Raw genomic sequence first — 13,197 nt, 5'->3', positions numbered from 1 at the left:
TCAAACTGCTGACTGCAGAGAAACTACTTCAGGTAGTGGAGCAGGTGGTAATCGTTCAGCACACAAGGTCTAGGCTCTACGGTGAGTGGTCCATTTGCTCCCATCCAAAAGATCTGATTAACTCTAGAGTTTGAGCAGCAGAATGAGGTCATACAGCAATAAAACTCCAGATGACAGTAGGCCACATCACTTATTTTGTATGGCACACTGAAGCACAAAGTGGAAATCATGAATCGCTGGTTTTCACAAATTTTTATGTCAACATCGCGCACCAAATTGTTTGTGATTACAGCCCCAATCACGGTTCATCATGGATATTGTCCTGCTCGTCCTTGAACATTCTTGCCCATTTATGCTCTTTGATGTCACACATTGAATTAGGTCCGTAAACCTTACATATGTGGTGATGAATGTTTGCTGCTGACACGTTCCTTGCAGTCAAATATCAAATCACAGATCATATTTCACAATCAGCAGGCTGCTCAATTATTTAAAACATTTCAACTTCACGATATAAACCGTACACAGTGACACTAAGACTGCAAATGGTGTCTGCATTTGTGTAAGGCATGCTGGGAGCCAGGATGCATGCACATTTTGACAAAATTTATATACCTACAGCCAATTGGACCTTATTCAAAAAATAGCCCTTGTAGTTTTTATAGATTTCAGCCCAATTATCACCCAAGATATTGCCAGTAGAGCATGTAACCTTAAATCACTGATGCAGTGCTACATCATGTAATGAACGGGTACCTAAAGCACATGCTTAAGAATCACAGGAGAATATAAGAAACGAATCAACGTGGTACCCCTAAACATAGATGGCAAAGGACAAATATCTTGCAGGCAATTTCCACATCTCTGATGTGGTGAAACTTATTATAGTGAAACCATCTGCTGCTCACTCTACCACACTGCAATCAACTGACATTTCATAAAACATCCATAAACAGAATGGATTACTTGCTCCATGAAGGCTGTCAGAGAGCAAGCTTTCTTGGTGGTTGCATCACCTCAGATTCCTACTTAATTAGGAGTCCAATAGAAACTGCAGGATGTGTAGAATAGAAGTCCACAGATCACAGCACACAAGAATGTGATACCAGCTGCTGAAATAATTCAATATATGTATTCATTTTTTAATGTAGAACATATATTCTTCATGATCTTATTTAAATTTACCTGTATAAAAAAATTCAGGTTCACCTGACAAGGTCAAAAATTTCTAAAACGGGTAATTGGTGTTGTCATAAAAAAAAATTGATTGTCTGTGAAACTGCAGGGACAGAATTCTCATGGGAAAAGGAAAAACTTATAAACAGGATACAGATCCCAAGAAAAGAAGATGCATAAGGAGCTGTACTGACCCACCATGTGACAGTTGTGGTCACCATGCCACCCCCTCTGTACCTAGCCCTTATGGGCTTTACTGATAGGGTGATGCTTAATAAAATGCCATCAAAGTCATATCCATACAGATGTTGAAGTTGTTACTATTTCACCATATGAGTTGGTTCACCACTCTGGTAAAATTCTGTAGAGCTAGAATAAAATTTTAACTAAATGGCTATATCTCCTATAAGGTATGAATGATCCAATAATCTTTAGATCCGACAATCTAGCACAGGAGTACATAACTAAACCATTACTTAACCAAGGCTCACTGAAGTTTTAGCATATATATTCAATTTGCAACCCCAATTTGTGTTTCGAATCTGCTAATACTTAACATAGCATAACACATAATTTGCATAAAATATTTTAAACAAATGATAGATTGAGAAATACTTAAAGAGTTTAATGGATTATAATATCATATCCTGTATATATTAGTGTATAATAAAGTTTTATTATAAGTAAATTGTCAGCTTAAATATCACCTCCAATATTCCAATTTAACACATACAGAAGTTCATTTTAAGAGTGGCACCACTGGGATCTTGTACTCTAAATAAAAAGCTATGAAAAACTTTTCCTTGATTTTTGAGTGCATTAAAAATACCCTATTTGCATGTTAGAAATCTTTGCCATTTGTCCAGTATGACAGTAAACACTTTTTTTTTTAACAAAAATATCTAATTTTCATATATAAATTTTATTTTCATATATAATTCATAATTCTATTACATTTTTATTCTTGGATATGTACCCCTAAATGTAACCATTCAGAAGTTACACCTAATCTCCAGTTGTATGTATCGACAATGTATAAGATAGAACAATACATTTTGTGAAAAGTAGCTGTTTAATAATTACAACTATTAATAATAATAATTTAATAGATACAACTCTTAACAATAAACTGAACTTAAGTCTTCAGTGTTGTAATTTTACTCTGTTGTTATTGTTTCAATGTAGTTGTATTTTCATAATATTTTGTTAATTTTTAAAACTATCGTTTTATTTCATTTAGCTCCTGAACAGTTGTGTTTCAGGGAAAATGTCTTAGAATTATATGTTGTATCCAAAAATTGGGAGGTATCAATTTCAAAACTGAGATTGGCCACACAGTGTTAGAAAAATGGTGGAGATTTCAAAATTGGCAATAAGGAACTTTTAATGATTTCAGTAATCAAGGAAAAATTGCCCATTTAAAGTTATTTGTAGCTTACATTGTTTATGAGAGATCGCAATAGCAGCACAGTTAAAATGATATAAATTAAATTCATATAATGATGTAAATTTGTAATTTATACAAAACAAACTTTTACAATTTATATATAAATTAAATCTTATAAATGAAAACATACAAGACTTTTATTCTTTTTAAACCCAGTAAGATAAAACTTATATTTTAAATTAATCAGCAAGCATTCAGTTTATAGTGATGAAATACCTGCCAATATTTTAAAAAGAAGTCATAGATATTATTATTATTATACCTCTTACAAATCGAATTAATTTATCTTTAACAACAGAGTATCTTTTAACTGCCCTAAGACGTCCTATGTTATTGTCCTCCTTAAGCAAGATTGAGTAAATTTACAGGATTAAATTCAGTCTCTTTACTGTCTGCATTTTTTTAAGGTATTAAAATAGTGTGTAAATAAATTTAATATTTTTTGAAAAGCAAAATTAACTCGCTGACAAACTGCCATCAAGGTTTTAAGGAAAATTTTCTATTGATATTGCTATTTTGCAATTTTTAGAAAATGTTTTAAATTGCATAGATCAATAGATTCCCTTTTCACTTTTAATCAATGAAAACCTTAGTAGTATGGTAAGAAATCTGCTTACAACTGAATAGTTATACCTTACCTTACCAACTGTAAAAGGTAGATGAAATTTAATTTTTTTATAAAATTACAAATATAAAATTTATATCTTCACTTCAAGATGTAGAACTGAATATCACATAGAAGTGACTTCAGGCTCTTGCTTTTCTTATTGTTTATTAATTATCAGCCTCAAAATCTTGAACCATTCATAATTGCATTGTTCACAGATGATTCAACTTTATCTATATATGAATATAATTATTTAGAAAGAATTGAAAATTCTATGATAGCAATTCAAAAGATTATTCACTAGATGAATTGTAACGATCCAACTTTAATATCAATCTTGGCTTTGCCTTTTTCATGTCAGATGGACATAATATAGCTGATAATATGGACAGAATGTCCATAAATGATGAAGATTGCATATCTGTTCCCCAGAAAACAATTTTTAGGTGTTTTAAAGATAGCAAATAATGTTACTTATCGACTGGCACTAGTCCATGGAGGTCCTGGCCTCTTGCAGTACATTGCTCTAAATGTGGCAATCTTGGCAACCCTCCTCAAATCAACCTCCACATCATCTAACCATCTTCCTCTCCTTCTTTCATCTGGTTTTCCAGCAAATACTTTTCTAGCTGCTCTATCATCTGGTATTATTTGGACTTATCCAACCCATCTAATTCTCCCTTCTTCACTCATATGTTAATATTAAATTCTCTAAACAGCTGTTACAATTCAAATTAGTTTCAACCTCCACTCATTTCTCTCTTTCACTGCAAAGTATATTTTCCTTACAGTTCTTCTCTCATTTCTGCAAGTAATACTCAGCCATTGTATGTAACTGTTTCATGTTTCTGATCCATACATGACAATGAGTTTCATGACAGTTTTATATATTTTAATTTACGTTTTTGCCAATGTCTTCAACTTTCAAAAGATTTTAGAGGGCATAATACCATCTATTTCCACTTTCAATCTTATTCTCCCCAGACAAAATTGCCGTGACGTATTTAAATATATTCTTCATCTTTTCAACACTTTCTCACTTGCAGTTAAATCTTGATCTCTTGTTACTAGTCCTCTTTTCTGCAATATCATGCACTTTGCCTTCTCTACATTGGCTAGGGGTCCCATTTCATTTTGCTACCATTTCCGTAGCACTAAATCTTCAGTTATTAAGTTTCTTTGATTTCTAGATAACAAAGCTACCATTTGCATAAGCTAAATGGATGCTTATATTAAAAACTCTCCCTACTGGGTTTATATCCTGTTGTCTAACCACCTTCTCAAACACTAAATTAAATAATTGTGTCGAAACTACATTTCCCTGCCTTAAAATTTTTTGATATGAAAACTCCTTTGATATTTCTCCCTTCACTATAATTCTGCATGTAGTTTTAATGAGATTTATAAGCTTTATGGGTATCCAAATTTCTCCATAACCTTCAACAACTTCCCTCCATTAATGCCATCATATGCCTGTAAAAGTTGTGTAGAGTTGGTGCAGCTCGAGATTATATCAATAAAACTGCTTCAGAAACTGCCTGATACAAAAGACTCTAAGACTATTCTACACCAATGGATCCAGTCAGTCTTCTTTGTCAATGTTTGACAAATTCTCTTGGGATGATCAAATAAACTTCATTTGCTACAAAATCAAACTGTACTGTTCTGCTTTTAAGTACCTTGATAAAACATTAAGCTTTATGTCTTTATTAAATGTTAATTATGTTTACATATATTCCTAACTGAATTATAATTATCATCTGTTGGAGCTCCCTCATAGCCGGAATAAGTTTTCAAAAAATGGGCTTTTAGATCATCGTTTGATGTCTGTAAATGAATCGTGTAGTCTGATATTATAAAATTATCTTATCCTTGTGTTTGATTTCCTTGTTTTATTTCTCCTTATATTTATAAATGAGCAGTCTTTGCTAAAAAGAATAGTCCACTTCTGTCAAACTGGAGAACAGAATTATTTTTGTACCTCACCAAAATATAAAATTCACCTCACTAAAAAATATAAAATTTACCTCACTAAAATTCAGCTCATAAAAAAAAATACAGTATTTGTTGCCATTTCTAATAAGTTACTAAAAAATTTAACTATTCTGAGTAGTTTTTGGCATATTCCATCAAAATTTAATCTATATTTAAAACTGAAGTAAAATTTTTCCAAGGTTATAGCTACTCCATTTTGTTTATTTGAATTTTGCAACAAATGATCAATTCAGTACATTAGTTAGTATACTTGATACAATATAATTTGAAATGAATGACAGGAATGAGATCATACATGTTATATCAGATGTTGGATATAAACTTCCTCCAATAGATACCTAACAAGGGTTTTAAGAGAATATATAATGAAAGTTGGTGTATCAAAAAAAAGGTTAAAAACTAAATTCCTATAAAACTTTTAAAAAAGAAACAATTGAAAAAAAAAACATTCATAGAGTTGCACAAAAAAAATATTTTTTGAACAACCAAAACGATTGTCTAAAAACTTTAATGCACAAGAAAAATAGTCTAATCAAGAACTATATTTTCAGGTTGTATGCTTATTAGTTTAACCCTACTGAAACTGAGAGGATATGTTTCAGTAAGTGGGACCAGATTCTGTTACTGTTACTGCCAGATGAATTCGCACTCAAATCAGAAAGGACTTGGACTTAAATAATCATGGAATATATGATATTCCATGGCTCTTTAAATCTGAGTTATTTTTTAAATATAACTTAAAAAAAGTAAATAAAATTTTAAAAGTTGTTTATGTGAAAGACATAAAATATTGCAGTTAGTTTGCAGGCTGCATTTCATAAGAAAAACTTATCTCTAAGGAAGCAATCTATACTCTTCAGAAATACTGCATATTACAAAACAAAGTAAACACAAATGTAGTTACATCATTTAATAATGGACTCTTTAATTCTTATCATTCATAATTAAGCCAATTCATTTTCCAAAAAAAATTGAATAGTACTCGTGTTATGCCACAAAAACATTGAGTAAACTTAAAAGATATCAGAAGTTTATACATTTACATCAAAGAAGGAAATATAGTTAGTTATGTGAGTAATTACCAATCAACCATGAATAATTTTAAACTGCAGAAGCAGAAACACTGTTTTACTTACTACTCTTCACTGATTATTTCAAGAATGTTATCAATATAAGACAATTTTTAGATTGAAAATGAGTATATAACCTACTTAAGTATCTTTATGTGAACATTTTTACTTATAAAAAAATTTGTATTGCCTTTCAAATGAAAAGAGGTATGTATGTATGTAAGGTTGAAATTTGATACCACGAACATAAATTTCTTATACTGCTGCAAGGTTAGTTAAATACTGAGGCAGAAACAGAAGATGGAATTCTATTTTTAGTATAAAACAGTGAACAGTATTTTATCACATGTAGAAATGCCATATAAACTATTATTTTTTTAAATAATGGAATTCAGTTTGATACTATTATCAGAGAAAAATAATTCTATTATTGTAATTCTTGATAGTAAAATACTATAATTATTTATATAATTCTATATTTATATAAATAATATAAAATTATTATATAATTCTAAATATAAAATACAATGCAGAAATCCTAGCTAATCCTATTTCAACAAACTCCTAAATTCTGAAGAATCGACAACACGAACACCCCAATAACATCACCACCAGAAAACATCCCACCCACAATAAAAGAAGCCTACCAAGCACTGGATGAGATGAAGAATTACAAAGCAGCAGAGAAGGTCAAACTTTTATAGGATCTGGAAACAAGCAAGCAAGATCAGCAAAAATGCCCTTCACCAACAGCTTGTCAACATTTGGATCAAAGAAAAACTACCAGAACATTGGACAACAGCCCTCATCCATACATTGCACAAAAAAGGGGACAAAACAGACCCTAACAATAACAGGTGAATCTCACTCCTAGATACAGCACACAAAATATTTTCAAGAATCATCCTCAAGAGTATCGATTCACAATTTGAGAAAGAACTACGAGAATAACAGGCTGGTTTCAGACCCTGGAGAAGCTCTCCAGACCAGATCATGAGTCTCAAGCTAATAATGGATTACAACAAGAAAAGAAACAGAGACAATAACATTTGTAGATTTCACAAAAGCTTATGACTGCATCCACAAAGAATCCTTACTAAAAATTCTATTACACCTTGAACTTCATACCAAATTAATAAACATGATAAAACTGGCCCTCACAGACACTAAATCGAAGGTAAAATTCAGAGGTGAGCTCTTGGAACCATTTTAGATCAAAACAGGACTGCACCAAGGTGATGGCCTCTCAATGCTATTATTCAACTGCGCTCTAGAAATGGTATTGAGGGAATGGCTCAAAAAATCCCCCAACAGTAAAATAAGCCGAAAAATCAAAACAAATTGTCTTGTTTTGTTGTCAAAAGTACCAGAAAGACAGGCAGTGATGGATGATTGTTCCCAACAAAGTCATTTATAGAGATTTAGAACCAATCACTGATACCATGTGTAAGAGGAGACTAGGATTCTTTGGACATATGAGGATGCAAGACTTCTGAAACAGTACAATCTGAACTTGAAAAATACCAAGAAAGGATGCAGATGGATCAAAAGTGGAGAGGATCTGAAGGAAATTGGCCTTCAGAAGACATCACAGATAAGATAAAATTAAAAACAAAAACACTCACTAGAAAAAACTGAGAACACGAACATTTTCACTAGAAAGGACACAAAGATCAGAACATATGAAAAAGTACAAGGAGGACTGCAAGGCCCAAACAGTCCCACTGAAGAGACTGGATAATGGACTGACTAAAGTGATCCAATGCGATCATAAAAAAAAAATAATAGCAATAAAATACTATAGGAGAATTAAAAAAATGTTTATACTTATAATAATAATAATAAAAAATTTAATAAGGAAAATTTATAAGGATTAATAAATTTGTTTATTTCTATAAAAATATATTTCTATTTAGTGAGGAAAATTATTCTAAATTCTTTTTAAATACTGTTTTATGATAAAAGAGAGAGAGAGACACACACAAATACATTTGTTGATGTTTTATATTCCTTGTACATATCTCATATTAAAAAAAAAAACCTTTGGAGGAAGGAGGGTGGGTGGTATATAGATTATGCCAAATTATTATACTAATATAAACAGTTCTTTTTAGACTAGATGTCAAAAGAAATAAAAATTAATTGCTTATGATATTGGAAATATATTTTGTTTCTATGTATTTCATTGCTATGTACAAAATTGCTATTTATACTATAATTATAATATGTAAGTAGAAAATCTTGCACTGTATTACTTATTAGATAAAATAATTAAAAAACTATTCATTTATAAGGCTTACAACAAGGGCATCCCTTATACTCACAATCATTTCTATTTAAAGGTCAGTTGATAGTTATGTGCAAAAATTGTTATTACATCACACTATTTGTCAGTTTGTGACGATATTGATAGAATCTATAATACTTGAATAAACTGATGATTTTCATATTTCATTACATTCTGAGGGGGAAGTAGAAGAAGGATTTATTTTCAATAATGTCAAACAGCAACAGACAGTCAATAGTAATAGAATCACCCACAAAATAACATACCTTTTTCAGTTTAATGCTAAATGTTAAATGATGTTAAAAAAACAAATATATATATTAATTTATTTAGATTAAAATTTGTATTGTCCATTATTTTCCTCTGTATGTTAAATAACTATATATAATATAATAATATTTTTTCAGCCTCTGCAAAGTACAGAATTAGAAAAACACTTACTACCTTCCCATGCTCATCAAAATGTTTTCAAGCCCAAGCCCATCTTCAGTAATATTTCTTTTTATTTTAATAAATTCTTCTTTGTTTACATTTAAACATAAAACATTTTACATTTTATTTTGTAAAAATTGTTTGTTTTGAAAAAATATTATTATATTATGTATATATATAATATATGATAAATATATTATCAAAACCACCAAATAAAGTCAGACAGTTATAAATTGGGATTGTTCTACATGAAAAATTGAATTTCTGAATATTAAATGGTAATTGATTGGACAAAACCTCTTCAGTTTAGGGCCAAGATCTTGTTGAAGGGAAAAAGGCTTCCACTTCTTTGTTCCATTTTCATTAAATTCATAACATATTTATCGTGGTCAGACTGTAAACAGCTTCATGTTTGTTTAATTTCAGTTTTGCTTGTCAAAGTAAAATAAGCATGTTACGCTGATATTTTATGTGTAATTTTAACTGCTCTAGATGAAATAATTTAACTTCAAAAGAGCTCCAATTAGATAAGTGTTCTTACAATGTTTTGACTATACTTGGTCGTTTTGATAATATATCTACTAGTGTTCAGATTGCAAAGCAACACTCGTTTCAAGACGCATCACTCTGTCCATTGAATCATTTTATAAGCTATATTTTAAATAAAGATTAACAATTTTTGTAAAATTTTACTATTTTTTAAACCTTCTTTTTACATAACTTTTTTAGTATTGTTTACTATAGAAGTTTGGTAAGTAATTGCTTGTATACATAGTTACTCTTGTAATCTTATTGACAGTACTGTTTTGTATTTTTTGCATGATATTAACAAAAAAAAAAATTCTAATATAAAATTTAAAAAATATATTATACCCTTTGCATTATTGTTATCTAATTTATTATTATTTCGTATCCAATAGAAGATAAATTTGATATCTTATCTATAAGTGCAAAAGTTACATAGTTTGCAACAGCATTACACAAGAACCAACCAACAGCTAGCTTTCAAATTTTCAGGATACATTCGTATTATCCCAGGAAAAGTTTTAAGCTATAGACCGAGGCTCCTGCCCCCTCAGGAGCGAAGTTGTGAATTAAAGATACACAGTATGTTTGAAAAGTTCCCAAACTAAATTAAATAAAAATATAGATTTAAAGTTAAAACGAATTTACTCACATCAGTCCTCTACATAGAACCCTTCTCTAGTTATACACTTGTTGTAGCACCAGCAGAGCCTGTCAAACGCTCTGGAGAATCACTTTGTGGGGTCCCCTTCAACTTCTTGGTGCCAAGTCCTTTGGATGGCCAGAATGTTATCGAAAAAGCAGCCTTTCATATTCAACTTGAGTTTCAGAAACAAAAAACTGTCTGCTGGAGTCAAGTCAGGTGAACAGGGTGGGTGAGATAACACAGAGATTTGATTTGCAGCGTAATAAGTGTTAAAACTGTTGCCATGTGTGCTAAGGCATTGTCATGCAAGAGAGTCCAACTGCCTGGATCCCGATACTCAGACCGGATTTGATGAATATGACGCATCACGCACTTCATTACTTCCAAATAGAATTTAGAAATCATAGTTTCACCAGTTGTGCGTACACTTTCGCAACATTTTCGTTGTGAACAGCTGTTAATGGCCTCCTGCTTCATTTGTCATCATCCAACGACTCTCAACTGACTTTAAACTGCTTCCACCACGTGTATGTTGTAGTACGAGATGCAGTTTCATCACCAAATGCTTACTGTATCATAGAATAAGTTTCAATGAAAGATTTTCGAATTCACAAAATTTTATTGCACTTCTCTGTTCCATGTTGCAAGCTCACACAAGGTCACGTGAACACAACATACATGGCCAAATATAACTCAAGACTGCAGTAACAAAACTGATGAAATTTTGTACACACTTGTCAGACATCATACTACATAGTTCCTTGGTTGTCTGACAGATGGCACTTCTTGTATCGACTACAGAAATTTAGTTTGGGAACTTTTCAGGCATACTATGTAATTATTAAAGAAACAAGAATTAATATTCACACTACTATAGTTACTACTCTAAAGTCTTTTTATATTTTTATTTTTCCCAAGTATATATTAAGTCTGTATACTTCCTCTTCTCTGTTCTTTTTTTGTACATAATGTCCCCTTTTATTAATTCATTTTTCTTCTTCCTTCTACATAGTTTTTTCAATCTATTTCATTATGCACTCTAAGAGATCAAATCTAGGACAATCAAGTACTACTAAGCTTAGCCAGGTTTCATGATAACAAAAAACCAAAGAGAAACGAGATCAGCACCTGGAGGTTAAATGAGCATATAATACTAAAGTTTCTCACAACCATGAAGATAACCAACCCAACAGGGATCCAGGGGGCAGAGTCCCTGGCTAGATGGTCAAGAAAGCCCTGAAAAGCTATTTTTCTATATTTTAACAAAGAAAATTAATGTGAAACTTTATAAAAAGTAAATAAATTATAAGGAACAAAAAAAATGAATGCAATTATAATTTTAAAAATCCCTTTGGCACAATGAATTTCACCAGTGCTAAGCAGGGGATAAAAAAAATTTCCACCTTCAAGTTAAGAAAAACTTTAAATTTACTCAATACGACAATGGTTGCATGTGAAAAAAAGTTTCACATGTTTAGCATCTTACAATTCAAGCAACATTTTGGTCATATCTTGCCGTAAGGGATGCTCATATCAAAAACTGTTACAGACAAAAGTTTTAGGTAATGTTTAGAGGACTAATGACCACTTTAAACCGATTCGATACTGTGCCTATTAAGGGAGGTATGATTTTTTTTGTCTTCGAAACCCCATTTTTTCCACCCCCTGGGCCAATGGTTGATGATATCAAAAACCTTTACTTAGATAAGATTTAGGCCCTTATCCAAAGAATAATAGAAACTTTAAACAAATTCAATATTTTACTTAATAAGAAAGTTATAGCGATATTTTGTTTTTTTTAAAAAGCCCTGCCATTTCCACCCCCATGGTTCAATTTTGGCCGTTAACGAACTTGAGATTTTGGGTCAAGTTATTTTTAGGGAACAATTTGAAAATAATTGGCACATAATTACAGCAGTTATCGTGTCCACAAGAAAGTGAAATATATATAGATATTATTTTTCTAAAATCGATCCTTTCGGGAATCATATTCCTCTGCACTATACAAATTATATTAATCCAATCTCAACCCAAGTACAGAATTAATAAAATAGGATGACACCTACCTAACCTTATTCCATAATCCAAGCAAGATTGCTTTCGCGAGTACCTCACATCATCAGCTGCTCTATAATTTTTCAAATCTTTCATTGCAAATTACACATTAAAATTAAAATTGCAATTTACAATTGTTAAAAGATCCTTTTTCAATTAAATCAAAACAGAAATAAAACTAAATTTTTTTTTATATTCAAAATTTTAAATTGTAAATTAAAATTTACAATTTAAAATTTTATAAAATATTATATAATATGCACATCGTGCATATTATATTTAGTAGTATAACGATGGTGTGAACAGGTGGGCATGCTACCCATCAGCCTCATCACAATGTTAGGTAAATTTCAAAAGAAAGCTATTTATTGTGATGGGTACCATGATTCGACTTCTGGAAAATTTTGACACATCTTTCTTTCAAATTTTTCTAAAATATCAAAAACCCTACTATTTGTATTAATATTAATATTGTATTTCTTAATTTCCAGCACTTCTAAATTTGCATGATATCGAATTCTGATCATCTTAATAATACACATACAATATCTGATATTCATACAAATTTAGAAGTACTGGAAATTAAGAAATACAATATTAATACAAATAATTGGGTTTTTGATATTTTAGAAAAATTTGAAAGAAAGATGTGTCAAAATTTTCCAGAAGTCGAATCATGGTACCCATCACAATAAATAGCTTTCTTTTGAAATTTACCTAACATTGTGATGAGGCTGATGGGTAGCATGCCCACCTGTTCACACCATCGTTATACTACTAAATATAATATGCACGATGTGAATAACTGGTATTACATTTTTATTAGATAAGACACATATAACAATTGTCATCAAATATTAGATGCTTAAATACCAATGCAATACATTACACACATTGTAAAACATGCTAGCTGTTGGATTACATGTGTACAACATCTTCAATATTATCTTATAAATA

This window comes from Lycorma delicatula, chromosome 3 (assembly GCF_047948215.1).
Source record: "Lycorma delicatula isolate Av1 chromosome 3, ASM4794821v1, whole genome shotgun sequence".
Taxonomy (NCBI): domain Eukaryota; kingdom Metazoa; phylum Arthropoda; class Insecta; order Hemiptera; family Fulgoridae; genus Lycorma; species Lycorma delicatula.
Note: the sequence above shows the minus strand (reverse complement) of the source record.